Raw genomic sequence first — 10,786 nt, forward strand, 5'->3', positions numbered from 1 at the left:
TATCAAACTTGCTAAAGTGATTCTGAATCTCATTTAGGAGGCTCTGTTATGTTCCAGGGTATATTTTTTAATCAGCATGCACAAACCAGAGTATAGCATTTCACCATCTATAAGGGATACCTTTTAAATTTGAACTTGGCATTCTATATCCTCTAAGAAGTAGTATTATCTTTGGCATGTGTGTTCTTCATGTCTCTTTCTCTATTTATAGTAATCAAAGGTATATCTCTTGTCAAATCTTTCAGGAACACTTATATAATATTGACATATGATATCTTGCCTTTACGGGAGACCTTTGTTCTACCAAATGATTTATTTTTGGTTTTTTTTGTTTTTTTTATTATTGCTTAATATTCAATTAACAATAAGTATAGTGAGCTCTAATATTCTCTATATGTTTCAGTTAATTGTGTAATTGTAAATATAAGGTTTACAAGTGGAATATTGTTTGTTAAAACCTGCCTATTTTTAAAATAGTATTTCTCTAATAATGCCTTTAATACAGATATATGTCATTCTTACAGCATTTTTATAGGGATGAGAAGAGGTATGTGGTTCTCGAGTTAAGAATGTTCCTTGAATCTCCCCTTTTTGAATGATACTATATGATATTCCTGTTCCCTTGCTTTTTGTAGCTTTACCTCAAGATGCCTTGTGACAATAAATCCTTCCATACTGTGAAAACTGCATCACAACCTTCAATATTATTCTCTTCTATGTATACTTCACCCAGTCCTAATGCTTCTACTTTTTCCATCTTTGTGTATGTGTTTGTAATATATGTTTTAATGCCATTCCTACTTAATAAGCAAATTAATGTTTTAAAGCCTAAATATAGTAGCATAATGGTTCTTGATGAAGAGTTAATTATTAAAAAATCATTTTCATCTTTCATATAATTGTTTTCCTCTCTCCAGTTTTATACTCAAGTGCATTTAGGATTATTCTAATTTTTCCAAACTTTGCTTAACTTTCATTTCTTTCTTGAAATCTAGATAGCTTATAGTGACCTGGATTACCATTTAACTTCTGCCTCAGTGACCTTCTTGTATTGTTCTCAATTCTTCCACCTTTTTCCAATTGATGTCTTCTTCAAACATTTGAGGAAAGATATACTACAGTCAATATGTTCTTGTCAAACCTGGGCCAGCCCATGATGCATCAGATTACCTCTCCATCTCTGCCTCCTTTTCTACTTTCCTTCCCTTTTCATTTTCCTTTCATATATTATTTTCCTCCATTAGAATATAAATTTCTCCAAAAAATAGAAACTATCTTCTTGTTTTTATTTGTATTTCCAAACCTTAATAGAGTGCTTGGCACACAGTACATGCTTAACAGATGTTTTCTGTGACTCTCTGTCTCTTTCTCTGTGTGTGTGTGTGTGTGTGTGTGTGTGTGTCCTTTCCCAATCATTTTTTTTCTCTTTCTTTTTTCTTATTTTATGAAGGAATGATGATTTTGATTTTACACTATTCTTCTCCATGTGATCTTAAACATTAATTCATGCTTGGGTCTTGCTGACTCCAGACCCAGCACTCTAAATAGTGAGCAACTTATCTACCTCCAGATGGAAGATAATCTTTTTATCATGAGCACATCACTGCGTAAGTGTCCATCCATCTATGATATGTTCCCAAATTTAGGCTTGTCCTGAAAAAGTAATCATATTCTGTTTTGAGGATTGTACTCAAAGCTTTTCTAACATGGCAAAAGCTACCACAAATCATATCCTTCTTTTATTTTCTGAGGTCTGTCCCAAATTTAGGCAATCCTATCCACTTCTAAGCCACTTCTAGGGACCTCAGCCACATGTTGATCTTACTTCTGAAGTCCCTCTGGTGGCTGCAAACTAGAGCTGTCTTCTCTGCCCCAGAACTCAAACCAGTCACTCTGCCCTCTAATAAGTACTCACAATACTGCCCTACAATACCGCTTTCACCAGGTTGGTGCTAACTCCTCACTCTAATCTCAACCAGGGGAACATGTCTGGTAAGGACACCTGTGTAGAAGGACAGGTCCTTCTACCGTGGAATATTCTTCAATCTTTTCCTACTCCACCAGAAACTCTGAGGGTCTTCCCTTCTCTGATTCCATATTTTTTGACTAGGTTAAAAAAAAAAAAAAGACTTTTTTTTTGGCCTTCTTTCTTTCTTACCTAGCCACAATCACTGAATGGATAATTGTCTCAGTCAAACTGTAAATCCTTAGCTTAAAAAAGCTGGAAGAAGAAAGGACAAACAACAAATACTCAGCTGTCAACTCCCACAGTGTCTAAGTGATGAAAGTTTCTAAACCTGAGGCTGCCACTCAACCCAGCTGCCCCCAAGAGTTGTTTGTTGATTCTGCAGAGTTGGCCTGGAGGTGTTTGCTCTTCACTCCAGCCAAACCTCTGCCCCTAAAGTTTGGGTTTTTCCTAGGGTCTTCTCAAATTTTATTAGATCTATTGCTTTACCCTGTGTTTATTTCTGCTGCTCTGGAGCAATATTCTGTATTTTTATGTGAAGAAAATTTGGTGAGTCAAAAGTTTCCTGAGGTACTCCACCATCTTCCCAGAATCCTTTCTGAGGTTAAAATTTTTAAAAGGAATAAGGAGTTGCTATAATAAAAACAAAATAATAGATATTAAGGATTTTAATTTGGAGAGATGAACTCATTTATTTCATTGAAGTCCATGAAACTATGAAGGACATGGAGAAAGTTAATACAGACTAGGTCATCAAACTTTAGGATTCTAAAATTAAGGAAGAGTCAGTGAAGCTTGAGAGAAACTGGGAGAAACGGATGGGTACTTATTTGGTTTCCACAGGTATAAAAATTAAGTTAGAAGAATGAAACTTAAATTAAAAAATTGAAACCCTCAAGACATCAAAGAATAATCTGGAGTAGAGGTTATCTCCCTCAAAAGAATGTAAGAATGTAAGTTACTTGGGGCAGGGAGTGGGCTTTTTAATCAGATGTAGTGACCTGAGATTTGAAAAAAGTCTTTTGTTGTTTTCCCCTCACTTTCCACTGTTATCTTCCCTTCTACAATGAAAGTTCATTGGGTGTAGGGGATATGTAAAAAGGGGTGGAGATTTGTATTGGTTAACTTCTGTAACATCCAATTAATGGGGAATCTAAGGGACTTGCGCTTCAGGATAGGAAATAAAATACTACCTTTGGAGTTTCAAAGGTGTGTCTACTACCCTAGGCATTTATTCTTGCAGGAATGTAAAATAAATTTTTCCTGCATTCATCAGTGAGAAATTCTGGTCACTACAAATAGTAAATTTAGGGAATTATTTTACCAAAAGTTCATATAGGATGAAAACATATAGAGATTAATTTTTTTTCAACAAAATCCTAAATAACATAATCATAGTATTCTATAAATAAATAAGTTAGGAGTTGCCAAAAGTCCATTCCTAGCCTTTGATGTTAATATTCTCACATAACAATACTTTTCTTAGGACCTGTGTCAGAAACTATAAACTAGACTAACCATAGGCCCACCATGACAGTTACACAGTACATACTAGGCATAATTTTACCCCAAAGCCAAGAAGTCATGTTCTATTATGGTTTACCTTTGTTTCTACCATTTCCCCACAGAGCAAGGGTTCTTAACCTGAGGAACATGGGGTCCATTTTAACATACACATACATGCACAGACATATATAAATGAGTAAATTTTGCTGACTATTGGAATAAAGTTGTTTCCTTTGTAATCCTATGTTTTATGTATTTAAAAACATTTTTCTATGAAGAGATCCACAAACTTCACAACATTGCCAAAAGCAATTTACAGATTCCTTAAAGATAATTTCATAATTCTTGCCATTGACTCAGGATTCATCTTCTTTCTTTTCTGATTTTATCCTATTACTGTCAATTACACCCATTCATATCACTTTTTAAAAATTGTGCACTAAAATTTCAGTCCATGTACATCAATTTCATGTACCCCATTCATACCTAGATGTAGGTGGTACAGTTCAGAGCAGACTTGTAGAGATACAAGTAATTTCCATAGCAGCAAATGAAAGGATTGGACTAGATGATCTCTAGGGACTCTCCCAGATCTTAACTTCTTTCTATAAGTCTTAAAGCCTTAGGAGAAAAAAAGTGAGAGGGAGACATTAATTTGGACATATTAAAAACCACTAGCTAGATGATATGAAAAGAAGCACTAATGAAATGTCTTCCCCACAGATTCTTTAAAAGTTTTTTGGTTTTTTTTTTTAATATATTTAGCCTCATGGTTTTATGGAGAATATTCCATTTCAGTAACACACTCAAATGAAACTAGCAGGTTTGAAAAATACCCTATTCTGAATTGACATCTAGGAACCTAGTGGTATGATTTACTTACTTCGTGTGTCTTAACTTCTACTCCCCTGTGCCATAAACTGAGTCATTTTCTCCAATTTGATCTGATGCTATTCAACTCTTTAATTAGACAAGAAGGTAGATGTTTCATTCAGGTGTAGCTGAGTCAACAGACACATTATAAATCTGTGAGCAACATGAAATTTAAAGTAGAACTATAGATGATTTTTAAAGGGATATAACATTTCCTCTTCATGAAGGAATCAGGAGCACAGGGAGAGATAAAGGGATTTTAATGGGGAGAATCATGAAAAATCAGTTGTTTCATATGTACCTGATTGGTAAAAATAACTTATTGATACCATCTGGCAGAGACAGGATTCTACAAGCTGTGATATATTTGACCTGGTTTTAAATGGTAGCTATACTGATACCATCTCATCTCCTCAGATGTACTGTAAGTACTGTAAGTATTTCATTTTTTCCCCCTTTCCAACTCAACTAATTCACAGCTACAATTTTGATCCTTAACTGTTATCTGCAAAAAGTGGGCCTCCCTGATTATTCAAAGAAGAATGATTCCTTCTGTCACTAGATTCTGATGCAACAAGGTAACTTCTAACAGTTGTGAGCATAACTCATTTTCTTCACTGCAGGGAAAACATGAGTTGCTTACATGAAAAAAAAAAAAAAAAAAACCACTGTCTCACTACTAACTCATAGGTTTAAAGGAAAATGGAATAATATTTGGATTTTCTTCCTGCTTTCCCTCAGCTACAACTAATAATTCAAACAGACATTCAGTTAATTATTCTAACCTACATTCAAAAAAAATTTAACTTACCCATAGGGAATTAAGAGAAAAGGTAAAACATACCACAACAATAGAGATAAAAATTTTCTATATGACTCAGAGAAACTGAAGCAGATAAAAGATATAGTGACTTTCTAGAAAATGGCTAATCATACATAAAAAGTTGTTTTGGTGTTGTTGTTTGTTTGTTTTAAACATAATGACAAGTACGTTCAGCAAAAAGATTCAAGAAACTTTTTCTGCCTCCCATGCTGCTCTTTCTCTTAGGTTCTAAAATAAACCATAGGTGGAGATGACAGTAATGAGGCCATTTGATAGAAATTACTTAAACTGACACCCCCCACAGTGAAGATGGCAAATGCCAGGGCAAAAGTCACTGTGTTTCATTACCCTATGCCCAGCATGGTTTTTCCTGTGTTTGAAGCTCCTACAGGTAACTTTGAGTGAAAAATAACTTCTCAGAGTTTGAAGTGTCTTTTAAACATTCAAATTCATTTGTTTCTGTGAACACTTATCTTTCTGCCTGTAAACAATTATCTTTAAGTTTCTCTTACATCATACCCTTGTTTCATTCCAGCCACCTGTATTCTTATATTATCTGTCTTTCTTTTTTATTCCAATTAGTTGTCTTCTGGCAATTTTACTTATTTTCATCCTTGAAGGTTTTTCTTATTCCTTGTCTATTTCACTCTAAAGACTTCTGCTTGTTTAACATTTGCAAGACTAAGATGATACAAAGCCAAGTGGAATCAGAAAAACAATATATACAAAAAATATAAAATGAAGAAAAAAACAACAATAATAAAAATGCTGCATAATCATATTAGCCAAAATAATATGTGAAAATACATCTCTTTTTTCCAAGGTTAGGGGACCATGAGTGTACAACAGTGCTTATATGCCAGAATTCTTGGATATGTTCATTAGCATTGAAGAACTTTTGTCTTTCTTCCTCTTAATATATATATATAGTAGAAAAGATGCCTCTCTTGAAGGAAACTAGGAAAGAATGTAGTAGGAAAAAAATGAAGCATGTATAAATACAAGATATTTGCAAAATTTACCTTTAGAAAATTTACATAATTGGGAATTGGTTGGTTGTTGATTGACTGTTGTCCTTCTTTCTTGCATAGGACCAAAACAACATTACTTTATCAGGATTGAACTGCAATGTGTCCAACTGTGGCTGATCAGACTAATAATAGCTGAGGCACAGGTCAGGCACAAATAGTCCATAAAACCATTTGGGGCAGCTTATCTAATTTTGCACACCTCACATTTCTTTTAAGCTAATTCATTTTTGTTTTGCTCATAGAACATAGCACCTTCTCTGATGAAGGCATGCCATGATACATGGTCCTGTAGCAGTGTCTCTCATGTCATACAATCAATTCTAAACTTCTCAAGCAATACTTTGAGAGTATATTTGTATATCTTTTTCTGACCATCTTGTGAATACTTGTCCTGTATGAGCTCTCTCTCTATATATTTTTCCACAAATGTACATTTTGTGTTTGAACAATGTGGCTAGTTCAATGGAATTGTGCTCTTTGTAGTAGAATGGGAATGTTTGGCAATTTAGTTTGAGAAAGCACCTCAGTGTCTGGTACCTTCTCCTGCCAAGTGATCTTCAGAAACTTCTTAAGACAATTCAAATGGAAGAGATTCTATTTTGTCACTAGTATACTGTCCTGGTTTCATAGGCACAGAACAATGAGATTATAATTGGGAGTAGGAGGAGTACTAAAGAAAAACTAGAGTAAAATGCTATTATCTCTCACACCTAAATAATAGTTTTAATATTCTAATATTCTGACCTCCTTGCTGCTTATATAGCATATAACACAAAATATGACATCTCTCACTAGGTATTTTCATTGACTGTGCCTCATGCTTGAAATGCTCTCCTTTCTCCTGCCTTCCCTGGCTTCAGGCAAATCCCACCTTCAATCGTACCTACCATGGGAATACTTTCACAATCTCTCTTATTTCTGGTGTTTTCCTTCTGTTCCTTACTTCCTATTAATCCTTTATATGATTGTTTTGTACATTGTTTCTCCATGTTATCTCTTTTTTTATACTGTGAACCTCCTCCAGATCTGGGATTATCTCTTGTCTATCTTTATATCCATGTATGTATTTAATAGAAGGCCTCATAGATATTAGATGATTAATAAATGTTTATTGACTGATAACAATGCACTGTCAAGCAAGAATATCTCTCCTAAGAGCTTTGGCATCTTTTAGAGCCCTGGGGAACAAAAGACAGCAGAACCCAAAATGAAACTATTCTTTCCTAAGGCACCTCATTCTTAAATTCTAAAGCCTTTGAAAAAATAACCAAATGGATAAAAGAAGCAGATATAAAGAGATAAGCTTATCTTTTTAATATTAAAAAAAGAAATATATTGCTACCAAAGATAGGACCAGAGATGCAATAACAAATTTTAAACAGCTCTAGACTAGGAGTCAAGAAATCTGAGTTCTAAACTCTAATTTTTCCAGAGGGCCCCTACATTTGGAACATCCAAAATGTTAGATACTGGTTCAAAAGATGGTGCAATTTTAAATGCTGTTATTTTTACGTTGTAGTAGAGCTTTCATTTGAACAACAGAGAAACATTAAACTTCACAATCCTCTCTACTCTCTTCATAGCCATTCTATTTCATATCCTTATTATCTCCAGGATAGATTATTACAAGAGCTTCATAAGTGATCTCTCTGAATCTAGCCTCTCCCTCTTTCAATTCATTCTTCATAGGGCAGCCCAAGTAATATTCCTAATAAACAGGCCTAACTATGTGGCTCCCCTGCTTAACAAGCCATAGTGGCTCCCCTTTACCAATAGCTAATAAGAAATCCCCAATATAATATCCCAGAAATCTGATCATCCAGTCTCTGTATGACAGCCTTTACTGAGGGGGAAACCTGCTTTCTTTTGAGTTAATATATTTGACTTCTGAACAAATCAAATTGTTAGGATTTTTTTCCCCTTAGATCAAACATAAACATTTCCTTTTTTCTTCTATTCATTGATCCAACTTCTGTGTCCTGGAACTGAGCAGAAAGAAGTCTGTCACAGGAGATATATCTTTTGATATCTCAAGGTAATTATCAATTTCGCATTTAGACATATTTTGCAAAAGCTAAACACTCCTAAGTTTTGAGTTGATCATTATATAGCAAAATCTTCAAACCCTTTGGTCTTCTGGTCACTCTTCCTCACATGTGCCAGCTGTTCAATATTTTTCCTAAAAATGGTCTCTAGTACTAAACAAAGTATTCTAGATGCATTCTGACTTCTCACCAAACTACTCATATAAAATAGAAAAAAATCATAAGAAAGAGAATAATCTTAAAATATAGAATAATTTCTTCTTTAGTAGGACATTTAGTAGTATTTTACAATTTAAATGTATTGAAGTGGGTTCTGGTATCTAAATTCTAGAGAACCATTCAGAATCATGCTATATCAACTAGATACTGAGTGAATTTGGAAAATGGAAAAAATTAACATGCTGTAATGTAACATTATTAATAGGTACATAATAGTACTTGTTAAAATAACAGAAGTCAGATCTATGCCAGTTTCAGCATTCTATGTGTTTTTGCATCCTCTAAGCTTGTCAAAGTGTTAAAACAGTAATAGCACAATCATCAATACAGTGATAAAAAATTTTAGCTGAGCCAAAGTATCACTTAGCCTTTAATCCACATCAAAAAAGGATGTTGTAACTACAGCTAAAGGAAGATTCAAGTCAATTGGAGGATTGATATTACTAGGATATGGGGAGAGGTGGCAAAAAATCAAAATCATACTCAATCAAGATTCCTTTATATATATATATATCTTCCAATGAAGAAATTCTGCTAAAAATTGTTACACTAAGGCTTTGGTTCTCTGCAACACATTCATTAGGAAAAAAAAAAAACCCACAAAATTCTGGCAATTACAGATTAAATGGGTAAAATCTTCAAGGAATGAATGAAATAGATGTTAAAAATCAAATCTAAAAGAAATTCTAAATACAAATGTAAAATTTCCTTCTCTTAGTAGTATGATAACCCAATGTCTAATGCCAGTATAAAATACTATAGTGTGTAGAAATAGTCCTGGGAATGGTTTACTAGTGAAAAGAAGAAACTTTTTCTTTAATCCACTGTTTTCCCATAAAAGGAAACAAGCAACAAAATATTGATTCAGTACCTTGCTTTGCACAGAGGACAATGGTAACATAATATCTTCTTTATAAATTCATGATAATTTATATATGTCTATGTATATAGTGCTATGTGTGGAAAAGAAAAGAAAAAACTAGTTTTCCTTTCTGTGTGCTTAAATATTATGTAACAAAGGAAGGCATTAAAGTAAACAAAGATCTCATTAACTGCAAATCACTTGCATCTTAATCCTACCCTCTACCTCTCATTACTTACAAAAATACTTTAGATGTTTGCACAATCCAGTCTTATGAGGTGTGTGGTGATTGAATGGTATTGGCAAATTAAGAAATCCAATTATTTAATAACTAGGGAACCAAGATTTTTTCCGCATGCACATTTCTGCACTGAGTGGGAAGGAGGCAGCTGTGATCAGGACTAAGGACCATGGGGTTGATTTCAGGTGGCTAAAATCAGTCTTTTCTACATTTCTCTGATTTTTTTATTAACCTCCCATAACCCTTAACTGTAATTTCATCTTCAAAAATCAGCATTATACTCCAAGACAGCGCTGTGTACTATTTCTCCTTTATAAGCCTAAAGAGACTGCTGAGGCTGCTAATTCTTAACACACAAAGCCTGAATATACCATATGTTATTTCATAGCCCTAACACTATTCCAAAATAAACAAAAATCATACACACACACACACACACACACACACAGAAACTTGATTTGTTCCTAGAAACACAGCTCAATGGGAAGGCACCTTTTTTGAATCTAAAAGAAAATACTCTTCTTTACATTTGAAAACTGTATTCAGTTTTAGAAATTTGCTAACAATTGTAGCCAGAGAAGTCAATGTTTTGACAAACAAATGGGAATTTTCCATGATATCTTTATATAGGTCAAAGAGCTGGAAAATATTGAGTTCTGTAATGATTTGTTAATATCTGCAACTTTCCTTAAGGTTAAACAAATGAGGAAGCCATCTTGTTTTCCACATCACTGGATCTCACATGCTATAGAAGATCTCCATGGCAACAGGAGCTGGTGTGCCTGGTGTGAAGACAACAGTGTAGGCCTCATTTCCTAAAAAACATGTTTCTATTAAAGTTGAATCACCAATTAAAAGACTCTTTTCTGTCCTCAGGAGCCTCAGAGATGCAAATAGAATAGGGAAGCCTGACCGGTCAGCTGCTACACCTACTAACTCTTGCTGATTATCTAAAAATAAAATGATTTGGCATAAATAAGAAAAATAAAATATTTTTGGATTATTTTGAGGGCTAACAAGTCTAAAAAACAAAAGCCTTATTTCAAATAACGGACGCAATATTTTTATAAACTTTGATTATTGTTTAATGTAGTTAACAAAGGACTATACAATATGTTCTTAGATTTTCTGAGATCCACAATAATATAATTTGTCATCTCTGTGTCAGTATGTACAAGTCACAGACCTCATATATCCATAAGGATTTATTATGTCTTAAA

General features: G+C 33.9%; 1 long non-coding RNA gene across 1 annotated transcript in view; it reads left to right on the plus strand.

The window, feature by feature from the left end:
* The window catches only part of LOC116423132, a 32,729-nt gene extending 22,162 nt beyond the window's left edge, over positions 1–10,567 (plus strand). Inside the window, exons 3-4 of the long non-coding RNA XR_004233598.1 lie at positions 8,193–8,234; positions 10,260–10,567. This is a non-coding gene — a long non-coding RNA (uncharacterized LOC116423132). The remainder of the gene's footprint in view (positions 1–8,192; positions 8,235–10,259) is intronic.
* Positions 10,568–10,786: the final 219 nt, after the last annotated feature.

The sequence above is a fragment of the Sarcophilus harrisii genome, chromosome 4, assembly GCF_902635505.1.
Source record: "Sarcophilus harrisii chromosome 4, mSarHar1.11, whole genome shotgun sequence".
Taxonomy (NCBI): domain Eukaryota; kingdom Metazoa; phylum Chordata; class Mammalia; order Dasyuromorphia; family Dasyuridae; genus Sarcophilus; species Sarcophilus harrisii.